The sequence below is a fragment of the Capricornis sumatraensis genome, chromosome 2 (genome assembly GCF_032405125.1).
Source record: "Capricornis sumatraensis isolate serow.1 chromosome 2, serow.2, whole genome shotgun sequence".
Taxonomy (NCBI): Eukaryota; Metazoa; Chordata; class Mammalia; order Artiodactyla; family Bovidae; genus Capricornis; species Capricornis sumatraensis.
The window spans coordinates 122936693-122952999 of NC_091070.1; the positions used below are offsets into that span (position 1 = coordinate 122936693).

Below are 16307 nucleotides of genomic sequence, written 5' to 3' on the forward strand. Positions count from 1 at the left end.
GTCCTAGATTAATTGCCCTTGTGTGTGGATTTACTCCTGGGCTCTTTGTTCTGTTCCAGTGTATGCCTTGTGCCAGTACCATACTGTTTTGATTACTGTAGCTTTGTAGTACAGTCTATAGTCTGAAGTTAGGGAGTGATACTTTCAGCTTTGTTCTTTTTCTCAAGATTGCTTTGGCAATTCAGGGTCCTTTGTGGTTCCATATAGATTTTAGGATTATTTGTTCTAGTTCTGTGAAAAAGGTCATAGGCATTTTGATATGGATTGCATTAAATGTGTAGATTACTTTGGGTAGTTATGGACATTTCAACAATATTAATTCTTCCAATGCAAGAGCATGAGTTAACTTTCTGTTTATTTGTATCATTAATTTCCTTCATCAGTGTTTTGTAGTTTCCAGTTATTTCACCTCCTTCCTTAAGTTTACTCCTTGGTACTTTATGCTTTTTGATGCAATTTTGAGCAAGATTGTTTTCTTATTTTCTCTTTCAGATAGTTCATTATTCTGGAGATGGAAATGGCAATCCACTCCAGTACTATTGCCTGGAAAATCCCATGGACAGAGGAGCCTGGTAGGCTACAGTCCATGGGGTCGCAAAGAGTCGGACATGACTGAGTGACGTTCCTTCCTTCCTTCCTAGTGTATAGAAAAATAGCAAATTTCTACATATTTGCCTTGCATCCTGCAACTTTACCTAATTCATTTATAAGTTCTAACAACTTTCTGTGGAAACTTTAGGGTTTTCTAGTGTCATTTGTTGTCATTGTTGTTCAGTCTCTCAGTCACGTACCACTCTTTGCAGCCCCATGGACGACAGCACGCCAGGTTTCCCTGTCCTTCACTATCTCCTGGAGATTGCTCAAACTTATGTCCATTGAATCGATGATGCCATCCAAATGTCTCATCCTCTGTGACCCCCTTCTCCTCCTGTCCTCAATCTTTCCCAGCATCAGCATCTTTTCCAGTGAGTTGGCTCTTCACATCAGGTAGCCAAAGTATTGTCAAAGTATTATCTAAGTGTAATGTCATCTGCAAATAGTGAATTCTACTTCTTCCCTTCCAATTTGGATGCCTTTTATTTATTTTTCTTTTCTGATTGCTGTAGCTAGGACTTCCAATACTATATTAAATAGAAGTGGTGAGAGTGAGCATCCTTGCTTATTCTTGATCTTAGAGGAAAGGCTTTCAGCTTTTCACCATTCAATATGATGTTAGTTGTGGGTCTGTCATAAATGTCCTTTATTATGTTGAGATATATTCCCTCTATACCAACTTTGATGAGACTTTAAAATGAACGGATGTTGAATTTTGTCATTTTTTCTGTGTCAGTTGAGATGATCATGTGATTTTTATCCTTCCTTTTGTTAATGTGTTTTATCACACTGATTGATTTGTAGATATTAAACCATCTTTGTATCCCTAAAGTCCCAAGTTTTTTGTCCATGGCTCTGCTCTGAACTTGGGGTTAAGTGACTTGGTTAAGTCACTTCATCTCTTTGAGTCTTTTTGCATAGTAAAAAAATTGAATTGGTACAACTCAATAACAGAAAATCCAGCAATCTGATTAAAAATGGGCAAAGGACTTGAATACACATTTCTCCAAAGAAGATATACAAAAGTTTAATAAGCACATTTTTAATCTTTTGGGAAATACAGATCAAAACCATAATGAGATGTCATTAGGATGACTATTACTTAAAAAATACAGAAAATATCAAGTGTCGGTGAAGATACAGAGAAATTGGAAGTTTTGTGCACTGTTGATGATAATGCAGATAGAGCAGCTGCTGTGGAAACACAGTACCGCAGTTCCTCAAAAAACTAAACATAAAATTGCCATATAATCCAGCAATTACACTTCTGGGTATATACTCAAAAGCACTGAAAGCAGGAACTCAAACAGATGTCTGTACACTCATGTTCATAGCAGCATTATTCACAATAGCCAAAAGTAATCCACTCAACACTGAGTGGATGAATACATAAAATATGGTGTATACACACAATGGAATATTATTCAGTCTTGAAAAGGAAAATTCTAATACATGCTAAACATGGATAAACCTTGAAGATATTTGCTAAGTGAAATAGGCCAGTCACAAAAAGACAAATATCATCTGATTCCACTTGTACAAGGTACCTAGAGTAGTCAAATTCATAAAGACAAACAATAGAATGTTGGTTGCCAGAGCCCCAGGGGATGACAAGGGACAGTTGTTTAATAGATGTGTAGTTTCAGTTTGGGAAGATAAAGAGGTCCTGGAGATGAATGGTGGTGATTGTTGCACAATAATGTGAAAGTACATAATGCCTCTGACACTAAAAAATGGTTAAAATGGTAAATTTTATGTTATGTATACTTTTACCACAATAAAAACAATTGAGGTGGAGAGATCCAAGATTCTTGAAGTATGCCAATGCCAAGATATAGATCCCTTCCAATGTGGATACTGTGTTGCCACCCGGGCAAGTATCACCCCAAGTTCTGACTGTTGTTTGGACATTACATAACAGAATCCCAGGATGAAGACAAATGAACTACAACTACACACAACAACATGGATGAATCTCACAAATATCATATTGAATGAAATAACCGAGACCTGAAAGGAATACAGCAGAGCAATTTATTGAAAAAAGACCTGCCTTTTCCTCCATTTTTGTCATATTGCTTCTATTTGTATGGCTCTGTCTGGGGGCGTTTTAGTCTGTTCCAGTGTTATAGTTTACCTTGCGGCCAGGCCATATTGTAGTAATTATTGTCTCTCTAGTATCTTGCTACCCAGGAGAACAACTCCTTCCTTATTCTTATTTTTCAGAACCAGTTTGTTGAGTTTCACCAAAAAACAAACAATCCCTGTGGGAAATTTGATTAGAAATACAATAATCTGTAGATCAGTTTGGAGAACTATCTTAGTGCTGAAGTTTCAATCAATGGATATGGTAAAATCTTCATTTGCTTAATTTTATTTAGTTGCTCTCAATGAGTTTTAAAGTATTTTTATTTGTTTTTTGGCTGTGCTGGGTCTTCATTACTGCCTGGGCTTTTCTCGTTTGCAGAGTGCAGGGCTGGTCTTCAGTTGTGGCGCAGACTTCTTACTGCGGTGGCTTTTCTTGTGGCAGAGCTCAGGTTCTAGAGGGTGTGGGCTTCAGTAGCTCTGGTATGTGGGCTCAGTTGTTGCAGTTCCTGGGCTCTAGAGTGTAGGCTCAACAATTGTGGCACGTGGCTTAGTTGCTCTGCGCCCCGTGGGATCTTCCCAGATCAGGGATCCAATCTGTTTCCTACGTAGGCAGGCAGATTCTTTACCACTGAGCCACCAGGGAAGCCCTCAATGATGTTTTCTTGTTTTCTACAAGCATACCCAAATATTGATCCCCTTCCCCTCTGGGGAGTGTGGGCAGAGCTTGGGACACTTGGCCCTAGGCAGGTCACTCCAGCCTTAAAAAGCTTCATCTGTTTACTCTAGTGATGAGCTATGCAACTGTTACCAATTTCTCCATGTGACATGATAGGAAAAATTGGAAAGCATTGGGATGTCTTTTTACTTTTCTGTTCCTGACCACTTGCACAAAATGCTGTGCTGTGTGTGGGCAAAAATGCCATCCATGATGCCCCAAACATTCTGAACTCCTGAACAGAGTTGCCCACTGTGTACGTCTAGCCCGTTTATTTCCATGAGCTTGCTTGTACAACATGTGCCCATAAATTAAGAGGTCTTGTTCTTGCAAAAACCACAATAATGTTATTTTCTATTGAGGGTTCGTCAGGTTCTGGGTGATCTACAAATGTCTTTTTAAGTCTCCAAGAAATACTCTAACATTGTTAGTATCTGTACTTCATAGAAGAAAAAACTGGAGTTTGTTTTTTTTTAATGACTTTTTAAGAACTGAAATATAGTTAATTTACAATGTTGTTTCAATTGGTGGTATACAGTGATTCAGTTATATATCTCTATCTCTATATAGTTATACATATATAATTTTCACATTCTTTTTCCTTATGGGTTATTACAAGATATTGATTATAATTCCCTGTGCTCTACAGTAGGACCTTGTTGTTGATTTTATATATAGTAGTGTACTCCCAACCTCTTAATTTATCCTTCCCTGCTTTCCCTTTCGGTAACTATAAATTTGTTTTCTATGTCTGTGGGTCTGTTTCTGTTTTTTAAATAATTTCATCTGCATCATTTTTTTAGGTTTCATATACAAGTCATGTACGATATCTGTCTTTGTCTGACTTACTTCACTTAGTATGATAATCTCTAGGTCCGTCCTTGTTGCTGCACGTGGCCTTATTTCATTTTTACTTTATGACTGAGTAATATTCTATTGGGTATATGTACTACATCTTTATCCATCCATCTGTTGATGGGTATTTAGGTTGCTTTCATGTCTTGGCTATTGTAAGTAGTGCTGCTGTGAATATTGGGGTATATGTATCTTCTTCGAGAGGGAGGAGGTGTAGGTATCTTTTTTAATTAGAGTTTTTTGTCTTTTCTGGAGTCAATGCCCAAGAGAGGGATTGCTGGATCATACGGTAACTATATTTTCAGTTTCTTTCTGACAGCACTGCGTCCTTGTTGTTGCTTGTAAGCTTTCTCTAGTTGCGGCGAAAGGCAGCTACTCGCTGACTGTGGTGTGTGGGTTTCTCACTGTGGTGGCTTCTCTTGTTGCAGAGTATGGGCGTCAGTGGTTGTGGCATGTGGGCTCTAGAGCATGGGCTTATTTACCCCATGGCATGTGGAATCTTCCTGGACCAGAGATCAAACCCATGTCCCCTGCATTGGCAGGCAGATTCCTAACCACTGGAGTACCAGGGAAGTCCTATTTTTAGTCTTTCAAGGAACCTTCATAATGTTCTCCATAGTAGCTGTACCAATTTACATTCCTCCCAACAGTGTAGAAGGGTTCCCTATTCTCCACACCCTCTTCAGCTTTTATCATTTGTAGACTTTTTGATGATGGCCATTCTGATTAGTATGAGGTGAAACCTCATTGTAGTTTTGATTTGCATTTCTCTAATAATTAGTGATGTTGAGCATCTTTTCATGTGCTGTTTAGCTATCTTTATGTCTTCTTTGGAGAAATGTCTATTTAGGTCTTTTGCACCCCCCCCTCCTTTTTTTTAATTGAGCTAAATAAGCTGTTTGTATATTTTGAAGATTGAGCCCTTGTTGTTTGCATTCTTTGCAATTATTTTCTCCCGGCCTGTAGGTTGTGTTTTCACTTTGTGTATGGTTTCCTTTGCTGTGCAAAAGTTAATAAGTTTGATTAGGTCCTATTTGTTTATTTTTACTTTTATTTCTTTTGCCTTGGGAGACTGACCTGAGAAAACATTGCTATGATTTATGTCCAGGAATATTTTGCCTGTGTTGTCTTCTAGGAGTTTTATGATATCATATTTTATATTGCAGTCTTTAAGCCATTTTGAGTTTATTTTTGTGTATGGTGTGAATAAGTGTTCTAACTTCATTGATTCAGCTGCCTGGCTTTCCAAATACCACTTGCTGAACAGACTGTCTTTTCTCCATTGTATAGTCTTGTCTCCTTTGTTAAGGACTAATTGACCATCAGTGTGTGGGTTATTTCTGGGGTCTTTAGGCTGTTCCTTTGGTCCATATATGTTTTTGTGCCAATACCGCACTGTTTTGATTGTGGTATGTTTGCTGCTGCTGCTGCTAAGTAGCTTCAGTCGTGTTTGACTCTGTGCGAGCCCATAGACGGCAGCCCACCAAGCTCCCCCATCCCTGGGATTCTCCAGGCAAGAACACTGGAGTGGGTTGCCATTTCCTTCTCCAATGCATGAAAGTGAAAAGTGAAAGTGAAGTCGCTCAGTCATGTCCGACTCTTAACGACCCCATGGACTGTAGCCCACCAGGCTTCTCCATCCATGGGATTTTTCCAGGCAAGAGTACTGGAGTAGGGTGCCATTGCCTTCTCCATTGTATGTTTGCAGCATTGTCTAAAGCTGATATTTTGAGAGGCAAAGTAATGCTAAGTGATAGAATCATTTCTGGAAACATGGCAGACTAGAAAATCTGGAATCCCTTTCTCTACAAAGTTCATGGAAATACTGGGTAAAATATATTAAAAAAAAAAACTGTTTTCAACTACCTAGTTGAACTTGGGAAAAAGGGAAGAAATTGCTAAGGTCCAGAAGTGAAGAGAAAGTGAAGTGAAAGAAAGTGAGGAGAAAGCTGAAAACCAGTAACCAAGTAGTCTATTTTCCCAGGGTCACTTTGGGACAGGAGTTAAGACCTAGGAACTGAGACCCTGCAGGGAGTGCAGAATCTCAGAAGGCTACAATCTCAGTGAAAGGGTGGGGTAAAAACCAATCCTGTTGGCAAAAGGAGATTGATTCATTTATTCATTCACTCATTCATTTTTGGAAAGCTTGCTATAAGCTAGGCTTATATTCTAGGCTCTTGGAATACAGTGACAAAACAATTACAAATATCTATCCCTGGGGAGATAATATTCTGGTGGGGAAGAGACAGAATATAATTAATAAACATTATATAAACATGATAAAAGGAGATAGGTTTATGGAAAAAACAGAACAGGGTAAAATGGATCAGCAATAAGAAGGAAACCACCTGTCTTGGCCTGGACTCTGAGAAGAAAAAGAATCTTCTTTTGCAAGTTCCTGACCATGGATCTGCTTTCAGGAGGTGCTGGTGCTGTAACTGACGTTCATTTTTCGCATGATCTAGAAGCACTACCGGAGAAGGCAATGGCACCCACTCCAGTGTTCTTGCCTGGAAAATTCCATGGACAGAGGAGCCTGGTAGGCTGCAGTCCATGGGGTCGCTAAGAGTCGGACACAACTGAGCAACTTCACTTTCACTTTTCACTTTCATGCATTGGAGAAGGAAATGGCAACCCACTCCAGTGTTCTTGCCTGGAGAATCCCAGGGACGGGGGAGCCTGGTGGGCTGCCGTCTATGGGGTCGCACAGAGTCGGACACGACTGAAGCGACTTAGCAGCAGCAGAAGCACTACAGCAAGTAACCAACATGAATTGACCCAAGCTTTTTCGTGTCTTTCTTCACCATTCTATGTGTATGGAGAAGATCTGCTTGACAAAAACAAAACAAAACCCTCCACCCAAGCTGCCAGGTGTTCCATAGATAAAGCCCAGGCAAATTTAAGCTCACAATAAAAAACATAAAACTGTTAATGGCAGATTTAAAATTCAATTCAGCATCTATTTGATGCCAAATTCCATGCTCATAACTCTTGCCCCTACACACACCAGGGCAGGACCCACAGCATTTAGGTTCACAGAATCTTAGAGTTGGAAGCAACCCAAGAAATCACCTACTCCAATCCCCTAACAATGCAGGACTTCTTTCCGTAACATGACACAGGTTATCGTCAACCTCTTCTTGAGTACCTCTAGGGAAGGACAGCACATTCCTTGGATAGTGGGAGGCCTTATTGTAGAGGAAAAACAATTCTACCTAAGGAGACAGACAGGCTCTGTAAGCCTTCTGAGCCAGGAGATCTGATAAGATAATTAACCAGATGGATTTAAAGGCTTCTTATCTGTAAAATAAGAAGAGAAGAAATAAAATAAGAATTGGAGAAGGAAACAGCAACCCACTTCAGTACTCTTGCCTAGAAAATCCCATGGACAGAGGAGCTTGGTGCAGGCTACTGTCCATGGGGTCACAAAGAGTCAGGCATGACTGAGCGACTTCTCTCTTTCTATCTGTAAATTAAGATAAGGGGCTTATCCTGGGGCTTCCCTGGTAGCTTAGACGGTAAAGCGTCTGCCTGCGATGCAGGAGACCTAGGTTTGATCCCTGGGTTGGATCCCTGGGTTGGGAAGATCTCCTGGAGAAGGAAATAGCAACCCACTCCAGTATTCTTGCCTGGAGAATTCCATGGACAGAGGAGCCTGGTAGGCTACAATCCACGGGATCGCAAAGAGCCAGACATGACTAAGCAACTTCACTTCACTTATCTGTAAAATGGGGATGTTGTCTCATAAGATCATGCTGAGGGTTAACAGAATAATAGATATAAAGGCTTACCAGGCACACACAATAGACAATGTTATTTTCCCTTGTCTTTAATGTCTAGATCTAAGTAATTGATTTAAATAATCAGCAAAAAGACCTACTCTGCTTTGCATTAACCAAATCACACCCAGTTATTGCCATGAGATTTTTTTAAATCCAAATTTTAGTGAGGGCAAATCTCATTCAGTTCCACGTAACAGTGGGGAAGAGTTTTGTCATTAAAAACAAACAATTGCTCATTTCTATTTAAGTTTGAACTAATAGTGTCTCTATATATCAAGCCCTCTTCTATTTCCAGTTTTCAGGCTATTGCTATCTATCCCATCTGGCCTGGGGTGAAGAGTAAGTCTGAGAAGTCTCTGAATACAGACCAAGGGTAAACTGCATTGTGAAGTTGCCTTTTCTTTTAATCATTCAATTTTTTTTTTAATTTTAGAAATTTCAAGAATAATTCTGCTGACTTTGGCTACTTTAAAAATTAAAGAATTATTTCAATACAACACAATTCATCCACTTGTAGGTGTATAGTTTCGTTGGTCATTGTAGACAAAACCCACACTCAAGATAAAGAACTAATTCCCGCACCTCCAAGTTTCCCCTTCAGGCCTTTGATTTTAAGAGGGATGTTGACAGGCTGGGATCCAGGGCAAGAAGTATTAAAGTCATGGCAAAGGCAGACCACCTGAAGGAATGAAGGGATCCATTGACTCCCAGAGGAATGAAGGCTTATGGGGGATTCAGCTTCCCTGGTGGCTCAGTGGTAAAGAATCTGCCTAATTCAAGAGACCAGGATTCGATCCCTAGGTTGGGAAGATCCCCTGGAGAAAGAAATGGCAACCCACTCCAGTGTTCTTGCCTGGAGAATTCCATGGACACAGGGGCCTGGCGGACTATATTCCATAGGGTCGCAAAGAGTTGGACACGACTGAGCAACTAACACACACATGGGAAATACATCAGCCTTCAAATATCTGAAGAGCTTCTGTGCAGAATAGAGTACACTTAGTGTGTAGCTCAGAGGGAGCCGTGAGAACTCAGGGGTAGAAGTGAGAGATGTTTTGATTTAATATAAAAAAACTTCTAAAAACAATGTTATAACAACCATTTACCTGATGAAAGTAAGTGAGACTCAGAGTTAAAAATGAATTCCTCAAGGTTTCTTGGTGGTCCAGTGGTTAAGAATCCACCTGCTAATGCAGGGGACATGGGTTCAATCCCTAGTCCAGGAAGATCCAACATGCTGCAGGGCAACTAAGCCCGTGTGCCACAACTACTGAAGTCCGCACACCCTAGAGCCTGAATTCCATAACAAGAGAAGAGAAGCCACCTCAGTGAGAAGCCCACGTATCGCAACTAGAGAGTAGCCCCCATCACTGCAACTAGAGAAAGTCTGACTGCAGCAACGAAGGCCCAGGGCAGTCAAAATAAATAAATTCCTCTAGATCAAACACTCAGTAAGTGATGGAGTCAGAATTTGAATCTAGGTGTTCTGATCTTACATCCAGATCTTCCCCTTCTACTGTCCACTTTGGAAGACATTTAGGAGGCCCACATAGATGTGAAGGTGGAGATGACCTGAGATGAACTAGCTACTCAGATGTCTGTCATTGTTGACCATTTACCCTCTGGCTCCTGCCGTGCCTTCACCTGAGAGCAGCCAAGGCCCAGCAAAGACAAGAGGCGCTTTTGGAATGTAGGTGGAGAAGGGCGAGGCCACCCTGTCCTCAGCCTGTGGTTCTCTTTGCTTCACTGCTCGGAGCAATCTCTTGCCCTGATTTCCAGTGTGGGCTGAGGATCCAGGTCAGTGAGAAGCCCAGCACTGGGTCTGCTTGTGTGGGTGCTGCTGATAGGGATCAGCTGCTCGGGGCTAGGGGCTGAGCTCAGGACGCCACTGTGCTTCCCAGGAGCCGGCCCAGGAGCTTGTGGAAGTGCCTCCACCTGCCCAGCAGGGCTTGCCTGAGAGGTTCTGAGCGAGGACGGGGAAACCAGTTGTCGGAGAAGAGAAACAGAGCACCCTCAGGTGAGAAAGAGAAAGGAAAGACAGAGAGGAGAGAGTGTATGAGGAAAGCAAATGAGTTGAGAAATAAGAGCAGGGGCTTTACTGGCTCAGCTTCCAGCGAGCCTGCAAAGTAAGAACGCCAGGTGGAGAGGAGGCAGGACGGGCGTACACGGAGCTTTGCTCCTTTTACCGGGACTTCTTGGCCTGTGGCCTCCTACGGGTGAGGTGGCACAGGCACTGCTCCCCAGGAAGACCTCAGGGTGCTCAGGTGCTGGCGATCACCGCTGCCCTTGGCCTGGGGGACAGCGGTGGCTCTGAGGCTTGGGTATTGCTTGGGTGTGACTGAGGCATCTGCCGAGCGGAAGGCCCCTCCCCCTGGCTAGCCTCCCCTCCCCACTCTGCGCCCCTCTCTAGGCAGGTGGGCATGAGCCTTGGGTTTGCTGAGGGTTTTCCAGGTTTGCCCAGCTCAGAGCCCAGCCAGCTGGCAGCAAGCTGGACAGAGGTCATTTGAACTCAGACCACATCCCTGTTAAATATATCAGCTTTTAAATCAACCTTTGTTCAAAGTCCAGTGAGTTCCAACTAGAGCTCACCAGCAGAGAGAGAACCTCCTGGTGAGGCCACTGGCTCTTCTTCCTGCAGGACCTAGGTAAGAACTGACTTGGGGTCCCTGTGACTGAGGGCCCTGACCACCTAGGCCCAGACCCCCTTCTTTCTTTTTCTTTTTCCATTTCTATGCAGTAGCTGGCTGTCCAGGGCAGAAGAGAGCCTGGTGGGGAAGAAGCCAGGCAGGCCCCATTGGTGATGGTGGGATTGGGGGATGAGGGATTCTCTACACTCTGAGGTTCTCTGTGCGTGAGACACCCGGACCCTCACAGGCTGGAGTCTGCTTCACAAGAGAATAGGTAATCTGACCCTCAGAGCAAGGTTTCCCAGGGTGGCACCGGCCAGAGGGAAGGGAGGGAGACAACAAACTTCACAGATTTCCGGGGAGATTCTTTCTCTCACAGACCTTCCCACTGTTCAAGGGCTTTGGGTAGTAGAGATTTTCTTTTGGAAGCAGCCGTTAAAAGATACAACCTAACAACTTTCTCACTGGATAATAAAAATGCTTTTTATCATGTTATAGCTCTGAGAAATAAGAAAAGTCTGTGGATTTTTAGGCTGACCAAATTTTAAAACAGATCCCCAGACTTTACCCTCTGGAGTGTCTGGTTCTTTGGATCTTGTGAGGCCATGAAAAATCTTTTTTTTTTTTCCTTCTGCAACATCCCTTCAGATGATTCTTGTGGGAAGGGACATTTGGGAGCCACTACTTAGTAACTTATTTCCTAAGCGGAAGTGGTCAAGAGGCTTAAGTGTGACTGTCGTCTCGGGGCTCCCCAGTGGAGGAGATTCTTGGGCTGGCTCTGCAGGAACACACATCTCCTCAGTTACAGTTGCTGCAACGTTGCACCGATGAGTGAACTCTCAGTCCCGTTTCCAAAAGACACAGGGGCTCTTTGTCTCAGGCCATGGTTGTCTAGTCACCTGGAGTCACATGTTCTTCCCTGCAGCAAATAACTCAGGGACTTTGAGTCTCTGTGTTATGACAAAGTAAATTGTTCTTATCTTTGACTCTTTTGTTTGTTCTTTGCACCATAAACTATGAAGTTGCTAGTAATGATGTCTTACTTTCATAGACCACCGGTTAGATAACTCTTTCTCATCCCAGGGAAGGAACATGGGACTGGAATACAAATAACTTGGGCTTTGATTCAGTTGTTAGTGACAGGCTATTAGACAAGTCCCTTTGCCAACTGGAGCCACAAGTTTATTGCCTATCAAAGCCTCTCATCTTTTCCCCAAGGGTGTATTGCAAATAAAATTAGAAATATGTGTTCAAGCATAACCACAAATGTGCTTACATTTCAAATATGTGTCTCCAAAGGCCCTGTGGAGCAGTCGGGCAGTCTTGCTGTCAGCTGGGAGATCTTGTGTTTTAATCTCGTTGAAAGTGTTAGTCGCTCAGTGTGTCTGACTCTTTGCGACCCCATGAACTGTAGCCTACCAGGTTCCTCTGTCCATGGGATTCTCCAGGCAAGAATACTGGAGAGGGTTTCCATTTCCTTCTCCAGGGGATCTTCCCAACCCAGGGATGAAACCCGGGTTTCACGCATTGAAGGCAGACACTTTACCGTCTGAGCCAACAGGGAAGTCCTTAAGAAATGTGGAACAAATTTGCATATCATCTCATTGAGTCTCTGTTTACTCATCTATCAGTAAGGGGCTGAGGTTGCTGGTGTCCTTTTCAGCCCCCGAAATATGATAGATACTGGAGCTTTGAAGGCTGGGTCCTGCTTGTCATTTGGGTATGAATGGAAATGTTACCTTCCCAGGAATGGCTTTTAAATTCAGCTTCCTCCTTCTACCTCACCACCAGATCTCATCATTTGTAGCCTTTATCATCAGAAATCATCTTGTTTACTTTTTGTCACCTTTGGCAGATGTTAAGCTCTAGAGAGCAGGGGTCTTGACTTTTGTGTTACCTGCTCTTAGAACAATACCTGGCATACAGTAGATGCTTAGCTTCGCCGATATTGGAAGTTAGTGTGGCAGGGAGAGAGCTGCAAGAATAGAGTCAGTATGTTTGGATAATCCTTTTTATCAAGATGGAGGAGGCTGAAGAATTCTGATACTCTCTCAGGCACGTAAGGTCCTTGCCTGCATGTGTGCTAAGTCACTTCAGTCGTATCCAACTCTGTGTGACCCATGGACCGTAGCCTGCCAGGTTCCTCTGCTCATGGGATTCTCCAGGCAAGAATCCTGGTGAGGGTTGCCATGCCCTCCTCCAGAGGATCTTCCTGACCCAGGGATCAAACCTGTGACTCCTGTGGCTCTTGAATTGGCAGGCGGGTTCTTTACCACTAGTGCCACCTGGGAGGCCCTTAAGGTCCTAAGTCTGATGGAATGGGAATGGACGTCTCTGGACATCTTGGTTAAATGATTTTCACATTTGTTGCACAGGAATTTGATGAGAGTGGCAAGGCAGAGCCAGAACTAGACATATTTTCCTAAAGAGTTCAGCATCTCCTTTCCTTGGCCCTTCATGATAATCTCTTTGCCTGGTGAGCATCATCACTAAATGATTAAGTATTAGAAACCTGAATTACAGAACAGATATGTTCTTACTCTCATGAGGAAATGAGGAAATTGCTTATTTCCTCATCCATCAAGTGGGTGTAATAGAACCTAGTTCCTAATGTTATGAGAATGAGACTGGAGAAGCACATAGTGCCTCTTGCACCTTAAGTGCTACTATTCTGATGATCATCAGACAGTTTTATGATGGGCATGACCCCAAGGAAGGAAGGAACCCAGGCAGTGGGGAGGAGTTTTGATAAATATGAAAGAGAGCTCCTACTCAACTCCATGGCACCTGTGGTCCAAGATTCACCATTCGTGAACATGTGTGCTTGCTTAGTCACTAAACTGTGTCCAACTCTTTTTGCTACCCTATGGACTGTAGCCCTCGAGGCTCCTCTGTCCATAGGATTTCCTAGGCAAGAATACTGGAGTGGGGTGCCCATTCTTCCTCCGGGGGATCTTCCCTGCCCAGGGATCAAACTCACATCTCCTGCATTGGCAGGCAGACTCTTTACTGCTGAGCTACCAAGAAAGCACCTCCACCCCCCCCCACCCCCCCGCACCGCTCCACCCGCCCACAACCCGATTCGGGAACATGCCTCTGCTATTCCTTTTGCCTGGAGTGCCTTCCTCCTCCCAATCTAACTACTTGGGTTACTTAACACAGCCCTCATGGTTGGGAGGCTGGGCAGATGGTGGGAGGAACCCGGATTCAACTAAGTTTAAATCCAGATTCTGCTGCTTTTCCAAATAGCCATGGAAAATCAGCTTACATTTTCAGGGACTTTTCTCTTGTGAAGCGGACCATTAAGATTAAGTGAGTTTATCTCTGGGCTTTATCAACAAAGGAGGCAAGAATATACAATGGATTAAAGACAATCTCTTTAACAAGTGGTGCTGGGAAAACTGGTCAACCACTTGTAAAAGACCGAAACTAGAACACTTTCTAACACCATACACAAAAATAAACTCAAAATGGATTAAAGATCTAAATGTAAGACCAGAAACTATAAAAATCCTAGAGAAGAACATAGGCAAAACACTCTCTGACATAAATCACAGCAGGATCCTCTATGATCCACCTCCCAGAATATTGGAAATAAAAGCAAAAATAAAGATGGGATCTAATTAAAATTAAAAGCTTCTGCACAACAAAGGAAACTATAAGCAAGGTGAAAAGACAGCCTTCGGAATGGGAGAAATAATAGCAAATGAAGCAACTGACAAACAACTAATCTCAAGAATATACAAGCAACTTATGCAGCTCAATTCCAGAAAAATAAATAACCCAATCAAAAAATGGGCCAAAGAACTAAATAGACATTTCTCCAAAGAAGACATACGGATGGCTAACCAACACATGAAAAGATGCTCAACATCATTCATTATCAGAGAAATGCAAATCAAGACCACAATGAGGTACCATTTCATACCAGTCAGAATGGCTGCGATCCAAAAGTCTACAAGCAATAAATGCTGGAGAGGGTGTGGAGAAAAGGGAACCCTCTTACACTGTTGGTGGGAATGCAAACTAGTATAGCCACTATGGAGAGCAGTGTGGAGATTCCTTAAAAAACTGGAAATAGAACTGCCTTATGACGCAGCAATCCCACTGCTGGGCATACACACCGAGGAAACCAGAATTGAAAGAGACACGTGTACCCCAGTGTTCATCGCAGCACTGTTTATAATAGCCAGGACATGGAAGCAACCTAGATGTCCATCAAAAGACGAATGGATAAGAAAGCTGTGGTACATATACACAATGGAGTATTACTCAGCCATTAAAAAGAATACATTAGAATCAGTTCTAATGAGGTGGATGAAACTGGAGCCGATTATACAGAGTGAAGTAAGCCAGAAAGAAAAACACCAATACAGTATACTAACACATATATATGGAATTTAGAAAGATGGTAATGATAACCCTGTATGCGAGATAGCAAAAGAGACACAGATATAAAGAACAGTCTTTTGGACTCTGTGGGAGAGGGAGAGGGTGGGATGATTTGGGAGAATGGCATTGAAACATGTATACTATCATGTAAGAAACAAATCGCTAGTCTAGGTTAAATACAGGATACAGGATGCTTGGGGCTGGTGTACTGGGATAACCCAGAGAGATGATATGGGGAGGGTGGTGGGAGGGGGGTTCAGGGTTGGGAACTCATGTACACCTGTGGCAGATTCATGTCAATGTATGGCAAAACCAATACAGTATTGTAAAGTAAAAAAAAAAATTAAGTGAGAACTCATAAAATGTAACCTAGGCTGATGCCGGGAGCCTAGTAGGAGCTCAATAAATATGTATAGCAATTTTCTTTTCTAGTTGAAATTTAGAGGCTGGAGTGATTCCTTCAGACTGTAGTGGTCAGGCAAGGATTTGTATATGACCTATAATTTGAGCTTCCCTGGTGGTGCAGATGGTAAAGCGTCTGCCTGCAATGTGGGAGACCCGGGTTTGATCCCTGGGTTGGGAAGATCTCCTGGAGAAGGAAATGGCAACCCACTCCAATATTCTTGCCTGGAGAATCCCACGGATGGAGGAGTATTAGGCTACAGTCCACAGGGTCGCAAAGAGTCGGACATGACTGAGACTTCACTTTCACTTTTAAAATTTGAACTGAGCCTTGAATATGGCTAGGTCTTTAATTCATCCACTTGGAAAAAAATGTGACCTACTATAAATAAATAATTAGGGGTGGGGGCTGGAGGTGTTTCAGGCAGAGCATGTGGGGTGAGCAAAGGGCGGGCTGGGTGTGGGTGACTACATGTGTGCCAAAAGGTGACCCTGAGGAGCAGAGGAGGATAAAGTTGGGCTTGACTGTGTTGTGCCTCAAAGCCTGATCAAGATGTTTGGACTTTTAGGTTCTTTTTTTCTTTTTTTAAACTTTTTATTTTGTATTGGAGTTAACCAATTAACAATGCTGTGATATTTTCAGGTGAACAGTGAAGGGATTCAGCCATATATATACATGTTTCCATTTTCCCCTAAACCATCCTCCCATCCAGACTGCCACATAACATTGAGCAGAGTTCCATGTGCTATACAGTACGTCCTTTTTGATTATCCATTTAAAATATATCAGTGTGTGTATGACCTTCCCAAACTCCGTAACTATCCCTTCCCCCTATCCTTCCCCACTTCCTT

The 16307-nt window shown here is 42.7% G+C and overlaps 1 protein-coding gene across 1 annotated transcript in view; it reads left to right on the top strand.

Annotated features, from left to right (window-relative positions):
* Positions 1–10614: 10614 nt before the first annotated feature.
* PDZK1 (PDZ domain containing 1) overlaps positions 10615–16307 on the top strand; it is a 38390-nt gene continuing 32697 nt past the window's right edge. Inside the window, exon 1 of the mRNA XM_068964851.1 lies at positions 10615–10679. The gene's annotated coding sequence lies outside the window, so the exon portion shown is untranslated. The remainder of the gene's footprint in view (positions 10680–16307) is intronic.